This window comes from Lolium perenne, chromosome 3, assembly GCF_019359855.2.
Source record: "Lolium perenne isolate Kyuss_39 chromosome 3, Kyuss_2.0, whole genome shotgun sequence".
In the NCBI taxonomy this organism is placed as follows: Eukaryota; Viridiplantae; Streptophyta; class Magnoliopsida; order Poales; family Poaceae; genus Lolium; species Lolium perenne.
Genome location: NC_067246.2, coordinates 56,105,184 through 56,119,457, shown reverse-complemented (window position 1 = coordinate 56,119,457; position 14,274 = coordinate 56,105,184).

Here is a 14,274-nt window from a genome sequence, read left to right as displayed (position 1 = left end):
AGAGATGCACTTAAAGAACATAGCCAAACAAAGATGTAATAGCATCTCCAGCCTTGTCCACAAAGCGATCTCTAAAGTTATTTGGGATGCGCTGGACAATTTTTATTTTTCAGCCGCGCGTTCCAAAGCCTCCTTCCGTCTGGCGCGACCCAATACGGTATCTAGCGCCCCGAGCCCGTCCCCGGTCTATAGGGGACGCTCCGGGTATGCCGGACACAACGAAAAGCGAGGCGGGCTCCCACCTATCGGCGACCACATCCACAACGGTTGGTTCGGACCTTTTATTTCTCGGCGTGCCTACCCTCCCGTGCCTCCCACCCCTCCACTGCCGCTTGATTTGCCGGCCCTTTCGACGGCAAATCTCTTCTGAGTCAGGCACCATCGTGGCGGCTGGCTCTCTCGCTGGCCTTTTCGTCGCCGCCGCTTCGCCAACACCTTGTCAGGTAGGCGCGATATGTCGTTGTTTGTTGCCTCCTCTGCAGCGGCTGAATTTTAATAATTAATTTTGCTTCATACAAGGATAATGATGATGAGATGCTTGTCCGACTGTTGGAGGAAGAGCAAGCCTTTGATGGTGACATTCAGGAGCATTTGTCGATCATCACGTCCCTCCAGAACATGGTTGATGTCGAGGCGGAGAAGCAGAAGAGGCCGCGCCGCGGAGGTTCAAGGCCGGGAAGAAAGAAGTTGAAGCCCCGACAGAGGATGGAGGCGCATACCATGTTGCACAATGACTACTTCGAAGATGACGCAGCACAGGCCGACAATTTTCGGGGCCGGTATAGGATGATCAAGGGTTTGTTCATGAATATCCTCCATGGTGTTCGAGAGTTAGACCCCTATTTCAAGTTGAAGCATGACGCTGTAGGTATTGCCGGGCTCTCGTCGATTCAGAAGTGCACCGCCGCCATGAGGATGCTTGCATACGGAGCACCTACCGATATACAGGATGACTACCTTACCATGAGTGAGTCTACTGCCATTGAGTGCATGTACAAGTTTTGCCGAGCTGTGGTGGGAAAGTTTGAGAAATACTACTTGAGAGGGCCAACTGAAGAAGAGACTGCAAGGATCATGGCACAAAATGCTCCGAGCGGATTCCCTGGGATGATTGGAAGCATCGATTGCATGCATTGGTCATGGAAGAACTGCTCGTTTGCTTGGCAAGGTATATACAAAGGGTGTCATGGATATTGCAATGTGGTGCTTGAAGCTGTGGCAGATTATGACCTGTGGATTTGACATTTTTTCTTTGGCATGGCGGGATCACACAATGACATCAACGTATTGCAGAGGTCTCCGGTGTTCAGCAAACTAGTGGAAGGTCATGCTCCACCATGTAACTTTGAGATCAATGGCCACCAATATACCAAATACTATTATCTAGCCGATGGTATATATCTAAAATGGGCCACTTTTGTCAAAACAATCCTGGCTCCATTAGATCAGAAGAATTGCCACTTTGCTTCGCGATAGGAGGCTTGCAGGAAGGATGTTGAGTGGGCATTTGGTGTGCTTCAATCTCAATTTGCAATTGTACGGTACCCTGCTCTAAGCTGGTCTCACGACCAAATGTGGGAGGTGATGCAGGCTTGTGTGATCATGCACAACATGATCATCAAGGATGGCCGCAAGAATCAGGTCAGGAGACATGTTGGTCCCTATGAGTGCCAGAGCCCTCTTGCGGATGTTGATCATGAGGTGCCTGCAGATTTTGCCGATTTCCTCGCCATGCACGCAGAGATCAGTGACAACAATGTTCACGAGAAACTTCAAAATGATCTCGTTGAGCATATGTGGAGTGTCAAAGGATTATCAGCAAATGCCGTGGCGCCTTGATCTAGCCCCACTTATTATATTTGTTTAGTTGTTTTATTGTTTGTTGTATTTTAATTTGAAAACAATTTTGGCAAACATATTTATTTGTATGCTATGTTTAATAAAATGGTTGTGTTTTCGAAAACCCTATAAAAAAAAGAATTTGGAGCCGCGTTTGGGGGACGCGGCTAAGGAGCGACGTCCCCCAAACGCAGCACGGAGAAAACGCGTCCCCCAAACACTAAATTTGGCGCTGTTTGGAGGTCGCTTTGGGGGACGCGGATGGAGATACTCTAATACCCTAACTTGGAACAACCTTCACGCAACCCATCCATATACCATCTATGATTGGAAATTAGAGCATTTAGATTTTGCTTGTGCCTATTTTGAGCATTGGGTTTTCTATTATTTTGTTTCATGCCGCTGATGTGATGGGACACTGAATGTTTTGAGAACCGACAGAGTCTCACATTTAACTTACCACATAATCTAGTGGTTTATAAGATTGGTGTTTGTGCTAAAGTAGTTGTTCTTGTCTAATCTATTTAGAGGTACACTTTTCTGTAATAAGAACATCATATAGGAGTTGCTTTCATTCCCAGTCATGCTTACTTGGCTCTTGACTTCTGTTGCAGGTGGCAAATCTAATAACCAAGGGATTTCTATTTTCGTGTCATCGGGTCTTTAGTTGTACTCAGTTTTTCCCAGCTCCTTAGTTTTTCCTCTCCAATCCCTTGTCTGAAACCCGCATAAGGAGCTCGGACGGAGGATTCCCGTTTAGTTGTTGGTTGGTGCTGGCAAGTGGGGCCGCTGTTGGTGCCCCGCAGTGGATACGTCTCCACTTATCCAGATCATTATGGGACCCACAACTTGTCCACGTTAGCGCGCCGGACCCACAGCTTACCCAGGTGATCGTTGCAAAATGGGAGCCCGAGGCAGCCCCGCGCCCGTGCCCGTGCCATTGCTTCCCCTTTCTTTCCCCGCGCCCCATTGTTCTTCTTCTCCGCCAGCGGCAGCCCTTCTCCGACAGGCGGGTGATGTCTAGTTTCTCTTCGACCTCCCGTTCTTCATGGCCGCAGTATGGACCCGTGCCTTTGACAAGATGCCCTGACTTCCCACGCCAGGATCCTCTGAAGCGGTCGATCTGTAAGACGGACGAAAACGGCAACCGTGGACATGAGTTCCTTGCATGCAAGAGCTTGCTATATAGAGAGGGGGATAAGGTTAGATCTCGCTCCAATTTCTCTGTTTTCTCTCGATTTTCTTGTTATTCCCTCGAATTTTGGATTTAGGGTTCACGTTGTTGTTTTCAAATCCTGAAGAAATACAAGCATTTCAAGTGGATCGATGTGTACGTTCAGAGGCTTCAATTGCAGGAATCAATTGGCGCTATTGGGGAGCGCAATTTGGGAGGGGGACTTGCTGTAGAGAATGAGGCGGAGAGAGGAGCCGTTCAGATTATGCCTAATGCTCCCAATGCAGGACTGGTGGAAGTGAAGGGAGAAGTGAAGAAAATGAACAAGCAGTTAAGGCAGCTGATCGAGTTGAAGAAGCAAGCTAATCTGATGGCTGGTTGTTTTTTTGTTGTATAATTGCGATCAGATTCGTATCGTTGCTCACCAGGCGCTAGAAATTGTTACAAGGGATACCTTGTTACAAATCCATTATTCAGTTACATGTACTTGTAGTTGTTTTCAAAGTTAGTGTGTGCATTCACCGAAATTACCAACTATATTCCCTAAAAGAAAAGGAATGCTAAAGAAAGTTGATAATTGTTAGAAGGGTGACAAATAATTCATTCACCGAAATCCCCCAAATATATATGCCAAAAATGTATGTCTCATGTTTCTACGAAAATTACCAAAACTATATCCCAAACTATATTTCCGAAAAGAAAAAGAAAGCTAAAGATAGTTGATAATTGTTAGAAGGGTGACAATAATGCATTCACCGAAATCCGCAAATATGTATGCCTCATGTTTATACTAAAATTATACCACTTTTGGGCCGTTTCAATTACCAAAACTATATCCCAAACTATATTCCTAAAAGAAAAGGAAAGCTAAAGATAGTTGATAATTGTTAGAGGGGTGACAAATAATGCATTCACCAAAATCCGCAAATATGTATGCCTCATGTTTATACCAAAATTATACCACTTTTGGGCCGTTTCAAATTACCAAAAATATATCCCAAACTATATTTTCTAAAAGAAAAGGAAAGCTAAAGACAGTTGATAATTGTTAGAGGGGTGACAAATAATGCATTCACCGAAATCCGCAAACTATATTACGTGGCAAACTCGTTATTGCACATAAATAGAGGGGTGGCACTCTCCACCGACAGAGAGAGAGGGGTGGCCACGAAGAGAGAGAGAGAGAGAGAGAGGGGTGGCCATGAAGAGACGGAGAGGGGTATACTGCCCGTTAGATCAGTGGATCAATGGTTCATGGAGTCGATCCGTGTGACAACGGCTCAACCAATCAGGATAAGTTTGGGCTTCTGAGAGCATTTGTGACAGACCTTGAGGGTAAAACTGAGTAGTACTAAGAATCCAATGGCACATAAATAGTAAATAGACTAAGGGATTCAAACAAAAGAATTACAAAATGAAAAAAATATGTTTTGTACAATATAATTCATATTGGGCTACATCAAATTATTTGCAATTCAAATATACATGAGTGTGACAATTATGGCATCATTTAGACAAACTATGTTTTTTGGGAAGATGTTTTGCAAAGGGGTTTGAGTGGAAAACCATGCATCTTCATAGCTACACTAGTGATTCTGAGAAGTGGAAATTTGTGGTAAAACTTGATTTATATATGTTTGTTAAGGTTTTCTAGGTGGCGGGTTGCGTAGGAAGACTCCATGAGTAGGTGCCACTATGTTTTTATTTTTTTGGACTTTTTTGCACACGAAATGACTCAATTAGCTATGTTAATCTCATTTGTTGACTCTCTATTGACCAGCTACTTGAGGGTAAAACTGAGTATATTGCACTTGCCAGTCTAAGTACTCGAGGGGAAAACTGAGTACAGATAAAATTTCTGTATAAGGCCCGAGGTTATAACTGAGTACACCAAACGTCCCAAGGTTAGACTCGTGTCGCGGTGCACGCTGCAGCCGTGCATAGAGGACGCGTGTTGCGGTACACGCCAGCTTCGTATTTATAGAGCCCCTCTTTCTCTCCCTCGACGCACATTCTCACTGCAACCACCTCTCCTATCCCATCATCTTCTCCACAACCGAAGAAAAAACCCCGAAGGAAACCGCCAACGATGGAGAAGAATGAGATGCCCATTGTCGGCGCATCGGCTGCCGCCGCCGTCTAGGCCCCTGTCGCTGCTTCCAACGTAGCAGCCGGCGCATCGGCCGCCACCATCGTCCAGGCCCCCGTTGCTTGGAACCCGTATGAACCAGTGCCGTACGTCGCACCGGAGAACCCCTACGACACCAGCATAGTCGACGACGAGCCAGAGGTAACCCTTTGTTCCCTTGTTCTTATCCCATTTCAATCCTTTTGTGTTAGATCTAGCGTTATTAGGGTTCGTCTGTTCCTAGTCCAATCCATTTGTGTTAGATCTTGCGTTATTAGGGTTCGTCTGTTCCTAGTTCAATCCATTTGTGTTAGATCTAGCGTTATTAGTGTTTGTGATTTGCTTTTGTTTAAGATTTGTGCCGATGATGATGAATATTTGGGCACAAATTGATTCAGGGTTTGGTCAGTAAACAATTGGTGTGTACAAATTTGTTGTGCGTGATCTTTGGTTTACTGACTCAAATCCTGGATATAAGTGTGTTCAATGTAACTGAGGCTACCTCTTTTTTTCGAGCCCATATTATCATGCATGATCTTTTGTTCACTCTCTGTTCCATCATCGTTGCAATTGACTCCGTGTTTTTTGCACGATCTTGATACGTCTCCGACGTATCGATAATTTCTTATGTTCCATGCCACATTATTGATGATATCTACGTGTTTTATGCATACTTTATGTCATATTTATGCATTTTCCGGCACTAACCTATTAACGAGATGCCGAAGAGCCGATTCTTTGTTTTCTGCTGTTTTTGGTTTCAGAAATCCTAGTAAGGAAATATTCTCGGAATTGGACGAAATCAACGCCCAGGGGCCTATTTTCACACGAAGCTTCCAGAAGACCGGAGGACTAACGAAGTGGGGCCACGAGGCGGCGCCACAGTAGGGCGGCGCGGCCCAGGAGCTGGCCGCGCGGCCCTAGCGTGTGGGCCCCTCGTGACTCTCCCGACTCTGCCCTTCCGCCTACAAATAGTCTTCGTCGCGAAACCCCCAGTACCGAGAGCCACGATACGGAAAACCTTCCAGAGACGCCGCCGCCGCCAATCCCATCTCGGGGGATTCAGGAGATTGCCTCCGGCACCCTGCCGGAGAGGGGATTCATCTCCCGGAGGACTCTACACCACCATGGTCGCCTCCGGAGTGTTGAGTGAGTAGTTCACCCCTGGACTATGGGTTCATAGCAGTAGCTAGATGGTTGTCTTCTCCTCATTATGCTTCATTGTCGGTTCTTGTGAGCTGCCTAACATGATCAAGATCATCTATCTGTAATGCTATATGTTGTGTTTGTTGGGATCCGATGGATAGAGAATACTATGTTATGTTGATTATCAATCTATGTGTTGTTTATGATCTTGCATGCTCTCCGTTACTAGTAGATGCTTTGGCCAAGTTGATGCTTGTAACTCCAAGAGGGAGTATTTATGCTCGATAGTGGGTTCATGTCTCCGTGAATCTGGGGGAGTGACAGAAGCCCCTAAGGTTATGGATGTGCTGTTGCCACTAGGGATAAAACATTGATGCTATGTCCGAGGATGTAGTTATTGATTACATTACGCACCATACTTAATGCAATTGTCTGTTGTTTGCAACTTAATACTGGAAGGGGTTCGGATGATAACCTGAAGGTGGACTTTTTAGGCATAGTTGCATGATGGATAGCGGTCTATGTACTTTGTCGTAATGCCCAATTAAATCTCACAATACTCATCATATCATGTATGTGCATTGTCATGCCCTCTCTATTTGTCAATTGCCCAACTGTAATTTGTTCACCCAACATGCTATTTATCTTATGGGAGAGACACCTCTAGTGAACTGTGGACCCCGGTCCATTCTTTTACATCGAATACAATCTACTGCAATACTTGTTCTACTATTTTCTGCAAACAATCATCATCCACACTATACATCTAATCCTTTGTTACAGCAAGCCGGTGAGATTGACAACCTCACTGTCACATTGGGGCAAAGTAATTTGGTTGTGTTGTGCAGGTTCCACGTTGGCGCCGGAATCCCTGGTGTTGCGCCGCACTACATTTCGCCGCCATCAACCTTCAACGTGCTTCTTGGCTCCTACTGGTTCGATAAACCTTGGTTTCATACTGAGGGAAAACTTGCCGATGTACGCATCACACCTTCCTCTTGGGGTTCCCAACGGTCGCGTGCTGTACGCGTATCAAGACTGTTATCTGGCGCCGTTGCCGGGGAGATCAAGACACGCTGCAAGGGGAGTCTCCACATCGCAATCTCTTTACTTTGTTTTTGTCTTGCTTTATTTTATTTACTACTTTGTTTGCTGCACTAAATCAAAACACAAAAAAATTAGTTGCTAGTTTTACTTTATTTGCTATCTTGTTGCACTCTATATCAAAAACACAAAAAAATTAGTTACTTGCATTTACTTTATCTAGTTTGCTTTATTTACTATTGCTAAAATGGGTACTCCTGAAAATACTAAGTTGTGTGACTTCACAACCACAAATAATAATGATTTCTTATGCACACCTATTGCTCCACCTGCTACTACAGCGGAATTCTTTGAAATTAAACCTGCTTTACTGAATCTTGTTATGCGAGAGCAATTTTCTGGTGTTAGTTCTGATGATGCTGCTGCCCATCTCAATAATTTTGTTGAATTATGTGAAATGCAAAAGTATAAAGATGTAGATGGTGACATAATAAAATTAAAATTGTTCCCTTTCTCATTAAGAGGAAGAGCTAAAGATTGGTTGCTATCTCTGCCTAAGAATAGTATTGATTCATGGACTAAATGCAAGGATGCTTTTATTGGTAGATATTATCCCCCTGCTAAAATTATATCTTTGAGGAGTAACATAATGAATTTTAAACAATTGGATACTGAGCATGTTGCACAAGCATGGGAAAGAATGAAATCTTTAGTTAAAAATTGCCCAACCCATGGACTGACTACTTGGATGATCATCCAAACCTTTTATGCAGGACTGAATTTTTCTTCGCGGAACCTATTGGATTCAGCTGCTGGAGGTACCTTTATGTCCATCACTCTTGGTGAAGCAACAAAGCTTCTTGATAATATGATGATTAATTACTCTGAATGGCACACGGAAAGAGCTCCACAAGGTAAGAAGGTAAATTCTGTCGAAGAAACCTCTTCCTTGAGTGATAAGATTGATGCTATTATGTCTATGCTTGTGAATGATAGGACAAATGTTGATCCTAATAATGTTCCGTTAGCTTCATTGGTTGCTCAAGAAGAACATGTTGATGTAAACTTCATTAAAAATAACAATTTCAACAACAATGCTTACCGGAACAATTCTAGTAACAACTATAGGCCATATCCTTATAATAATGGCAACGGCTATGGTAATTCTTATGGGAATTCTTACAACAATAATAGGGATTCACCCCTGGACTTGAAGCTATGCTTAAAGAATTTATTAGTACACAAACTGCTTTTAACAAATCTGTTGAAGAAAAGCTTGGGAAAATTGATATACTTGCTTCTAAAGTCGATAGTCTTGCTGCTGATGTTGATCTTTTGAAATCGAAAGTTATGCCTCATGAAAATTATAATAATAAAATTTTTACTACAGCAAATGCCATCCAAGTTAGAATTAATGAGAATATAAGATTGATGGCTGAATTGCGTGCTAGGTGGGAAAGAGAAGAAAATGAAAAAGAAGATAATATAGCTAAAGTTTGGACTATTACCACCACTAGTAATGCTAATGCTACACATGTTGCTGCACCTCCTACTAATAATGGTAAACGAATTGGTGTTGGCAATGTTTCCACTTCTAATGCAAAGCGTGAAAAACTGCCTGAAACTGCTAAAACTGCTGAAACTGCCTGTGATAAAACTGCTGAAATTTTTTCCAACATTGGGGATGATGATACCATTGCTTTAGATTATAATGGTTTGGATTTTGATGATTGTCATATCTCTGAAGTTATAAAGTTCTTACAAAAACTTGCTAAGAGTCCTAATGCTAGTGCTATAAATTTGGCTTTCACGAAACATATTACAAATGCTCTCATAAAAGCTAGAGAAGAGAAACTAAATCGCGAAACTTCTATTCCTAGGAAGCTAGAGGATGGTTGGGAGCCCATCATTAAGATGAAGGTCAATGACTTTGATTGTAATGCTTTATGTGATCTTGGTGCAAGTATTTCCGTTATGCCTAAGAAAATCTATAATATGCTTGACTTGCCATCATTGAAAAATTGTTATTTGGATGTTAATCTTGCTGATAATTCTACAAAGAAACCGTTGGGGAGAGTTGATAATGTTTGCATTACCGTTAACAATAAACTTGGCCCCGTTGATTTTGTTGTCTTGGATATTGAATGCAATGCATCTGGCCCCATTATATTGGGAAGACCTTTTCTTCGAACCGTTGGTGCTATCATTGATATGAAGGAAGGTAATATTAAATATCAATTTCCTCTCAAGAAAGGTATGGAAAACTTCCCTAGAAAGAGAATGAAGTTACCTTTTGATTCTATTATTAGAACAAATTATGATGTTGACACTTCGTCTCTTGATAATACTTGATACACACTTTCTGCGCCTAGCTGAAAGGCGTTAAAGAAAAGCGCTTATGGGAGACAACCCATGTCTTTACTACAGCACTTTTATTTTATATTTGAGTCTTGTAGGTTGTTACTACTGTAGAAACCTCTCATTATCTTAGTTTTGTGGATTGTTGTGCCAAGTAAAGTCGTTGATAGTAAGGTTCATACTAGATTTGGATTACTGCGCAGAAACAGATTTCTTTGCTGTCACGAATCTGGGCCTAATTCTCTGTAGGTAATTCAGAAAATTATGCCAATTTACGTGAGTGATCCTCAGATATGTACGCAAATTTCATTCAATTTGAGCATTTTGATTTGAGCAAGTCTGGTGCCTCAATAAAATTCGTCTTTACGAACTGTTCTGTTTTGACAGATTCTGCCTTTTATTTCGCATTGCCTGTTTTGCTATGCTTGATGGATTTTTCGATTCCATTGAATTTCAGTAGCTTTGTGCAATGTACAGAAGTGTTAAGAATGATTATGTCACCTCTGAACATGTAAATTTTGATTGTGCACTAACCCTCTAATGAGTTGTTTTGAGTTTGGTGTGGAGGAAGTTTTCAAGGATCAAGACAGGGAGATGATACAATATGATCAAGGAGAGTGAAAGCTCTAAGCTTGGGGATGCCCCGGTGGTTCACCCCTCCATATATCAAGAAGACTCAAGCGTCTAAGCTTGGGGATGCCCAAGGCATCCCCTTCTTCATCGACAACATTATCAGGTTCCTCTAGTGAAACTATATTTTTATTCCATCACATCTTATGTGCTTTGCTTGGAGCGTCGGTTTGTTTTCGTTTTTGTTTTGTTTGAATAAAATGGATCCTAGCATTCATTGTGTGGGAGAGAGACACACTCCTCTGTTGCATATGGACAAATATGTCCTTATGCTTACTCATAATATTCATGGCGAAAGTTTCTTCTTCGTTAAATTGCTATATGGTTGGAATTGAAAAATGATACATGTAGTAATTGCTATAATGTCTTGGATAATGTGATACTTGGCAATTGTTGTGCTCATGTTTAAGCTCTTGCATCATATACTTTGCACCTATTAATGAAGAAATACATAGAGCTTGCTAAAATTTGTTTGCATAATTGGTCTCTCTAAGGTCTAGATAATTTCTAGTATTGAGTTTGAACAACAAGGAAGACGGTGTAGAGTCTTATAATGTTTATAATATGTCTTTTATGTGAGTTTTGCTGCACCGGTTCATCCTTGTGTTTGTTTCAAATAACCTTGCTAGCCTAAGCCTTGTATCGAGAGGGAATACTTCTCATGCATCCAAATCCTTGAGCCAACCACTATGCCATTTGTGTCCACCATACCTACCTACTACATGGTATTTCTCCACCATTCCAAAGTAAATTGCTTGAGTGCTACCTTTAAATTTCTATTCTCTACCTTTGCAATATATAGCTCATGGGACAAATAGCCTAAAAACTATTGTGGTATTGAATATGTACTTATGCACTTTATCTCTTATTAAGTTGCTTGTTGTGCGATAACCATGTTCCTGGGGACGCCATCAACTACTCTTTGTTGAATATCATGTGGGTTGCTATGCATGTTCGTCTTGTCTGAAGTAAGGGAGATTTACCACTAAAATGGTTAGAGCATGCATAATGTTAGAGAAGAACATTGGGCCGCTAACTAAAGCCATGATCCATGGTGGAAGTTTCAGTTTTGGACAAATATCCTCAATCTCATATGAGAAAATTAATTGTTGTTGAATGCTTATGCATAAAAGAGGAGTCCATTATCTGTTGTCTATGTTGTCCCGGTATGGATGTCTAAGTTGAGAATAATCAATAGCGAGAAATCCGATGCGAGCTTTCTCCTTAGACCTTTGTACAGGCAGCATAGAGGTACCCCTTTGTGACACTTGGTTAAAACGTATGCATTGCAATGATAATCCAGGTAATCCGAGCTAATTAGGACAAGGTGCGGGCACTATTAGTATACTATGCATGAGGCTTGCAACTTGTAAGATATAATTTACATAACACATATGCTTTATTACTACCGTTGACAAAATTGTTTCTTGTTTTCAAAATCAAAGCTCTAGCACAAATATAGCAATCGATGCTTTCCTCTTTGAAGGACCTTTCTTTTACTTTTATGATGAGTCAGTTCACCTATTTCTCTCCATCTCAAGAAGCAAACACTTGTGTGAACTGTGCATTGATTCCTACATACTCGCATATTGCACTTGTTATATTACTTTACATTGACAACTATCCATGAGATATACATGTTACAAGTTGAAAGCAACCGCTGAAACTTAATCTTCCTTTATGTTGCTTCAATACCTCTACTATGAATTATTGCTTTATGAGTTAACACTTATGCAAGACTTATTGATGCTTGTCTTGAAGTACTATTCATGAAAATTCTTTGCTATATGATTCATTTGTTTACTCATGTCATTTACATTGTTTGGATCGCTGCAATCATTACATATGCTTACAATAGTATGATCAAGGTTATGATGGCATGTCACTCCAGAAATTATCTTTGTTATCGTTTACCTGCTCGGGACGAGCAGAAACTAAGCTTGGGGATGCTGATACGTCTCCGACGTATCGATAATTTCTTATGTTCCATGCCACATTATTGATGATACCTACATGTTTTATGCATACTTTATGTCATATTTATGCATTTTCCGGCACTAACCTATTAACGAGATGCCGAAGAGCCGATTCTTTGTTCTGTTGTTTTTGGTTTCAGAAATCCTAGTAAGGAAATATTCTCGGAATTGGACGAAATCAACGCCCAGGGGCCTATTTTCACACGAAGCTTCCAGAAGACCGGAGGACTAACGAAGTGGGGCCACGAGGCGGCGCCACAGTAGGGCGGCGCGACCCAGGAGCTGGCCACGCGGCCCTAGCGTGTGGGCCCCTCGTGACTCTCCCGACTCTGCCCTTCCGCCTACAAATAGTCTTCGTCGCGAAACCCCCAGTACCGAGAGCCACGATACGGAAAACCTTCCAGAGACGCCGCCGCCGCCAATCCCATCTCGGGGGATTCAGGAGATCGCCTCCGGCACCCTGCCGGAGAGGGGATTCATCTCCCGGAGGACTCTACACCGCCATGGTCGCCTCCGGAGTGATGAGTGAGTAGTTCACCCCTGGACTATGGGTCCATAGCAGTAGCTAGATGGTTGTCTTCTCCTCATTATGCTTCATTGTCGGGTCTTGTGAGCTGCCTAACATGATCAAGATCATCTATCTGTAATGCTATATGTTGTGTTTGTTGGGATCCGATGGATAGAGAATACTATGTTATGTTGATTATCAATCTATGTGTTGTTTATGATCTTGCATGCTCTCCGTTACTAGTAGATGCTTTGGCCAAGTTGATGCTTGTAACTCCAAGAGGGAGTATTTATGCTCGATAGTGGGTTCATTTCTCCGTGAATCTGGGGGAGTGACAGAAGCCCCTAAGGTTATGGATGTGCTGTTGTCACTAGGGATAAAACATTGATGCTATGTCCGAGGATGTAGTTATTGATTACATTACGCACCATACTTAATGCAATTGTCTGTTGTTTGCAACTTAATACTGGAAGGGGTTCGGATGATAACCTGAAGGTGGACTTTTTAGGCATAGATGCATGCTGGATAGCGGTCTATGTACTTTGTCATAATGCCCAATTAAATCTCACAATACTCATCATATCATGTATGTGCATTGTCATGCCCTCTCTATTTGTCAATTGCCCAACTGTAATTTGTTCACCCAACATGCTATTTATCTTATGGGAGAGACACCTCTAGTGAACTGTGGACCCCGGTCCATTCTTTTACATCGAATACAATCTACTGCAATACTTGTTCTACTGTTTTCTGCGAACAATCATCATCCACACTATACATCTAATCCTTTGTTACAGCAAGCCGGTGAGATTGACAACCTCACTGTCACGTTGGGGCAAAGTAATTTGGTTGTGTTGTGCAGGTTCCACGTTGGCGCCGGAATCCCTGGTGTTGCGCCACACTACATTTCGCCTCCATCAACCTTCAACGTGCTTCTTGGCTCCTACTGGTTCGATAAACCTTGGTTTCATACTGAGGGAAAACTTGCCGCTGTACGCATCACACCTTCCTCTTGGGGTTCCCAACGGTCGCGTGCTGTACGCGTATCAGATCTATGGTGCTACGTGACAGGTGCAGAGCCACGACGTCGACAGCGACAATGAGTCCTTCCACACCCAGACTCGACACGTTCTCAGGAGGCTGCAGTCCGGCCATTACGATGGCCCCTTTGCTCGAGGAATTTACAAGTGCCCTGTCGAGGGTACTCCTCGGCAATGCCCTCAGTTTGGGGCTTAGGGTAGATGGAATCCTGCAGGCTGACACGAGGCATCCGTTATCAAACAAGCGGGGAGAGCAATTTACCCAGGTTCGGGGCCCTCGATGAGGTAAAACCCTTACGTCCTGCCTGTCTGATCTTGATTATGCGAATATTGGGTTACAATGGGGTGCCGAAGGTTTCGGCTGTGATCTCGTCGAGAGGCTAAGTGCTATGAAACCCTAGCTCTAGACTTCTGGTGGCTAAATTTACTAA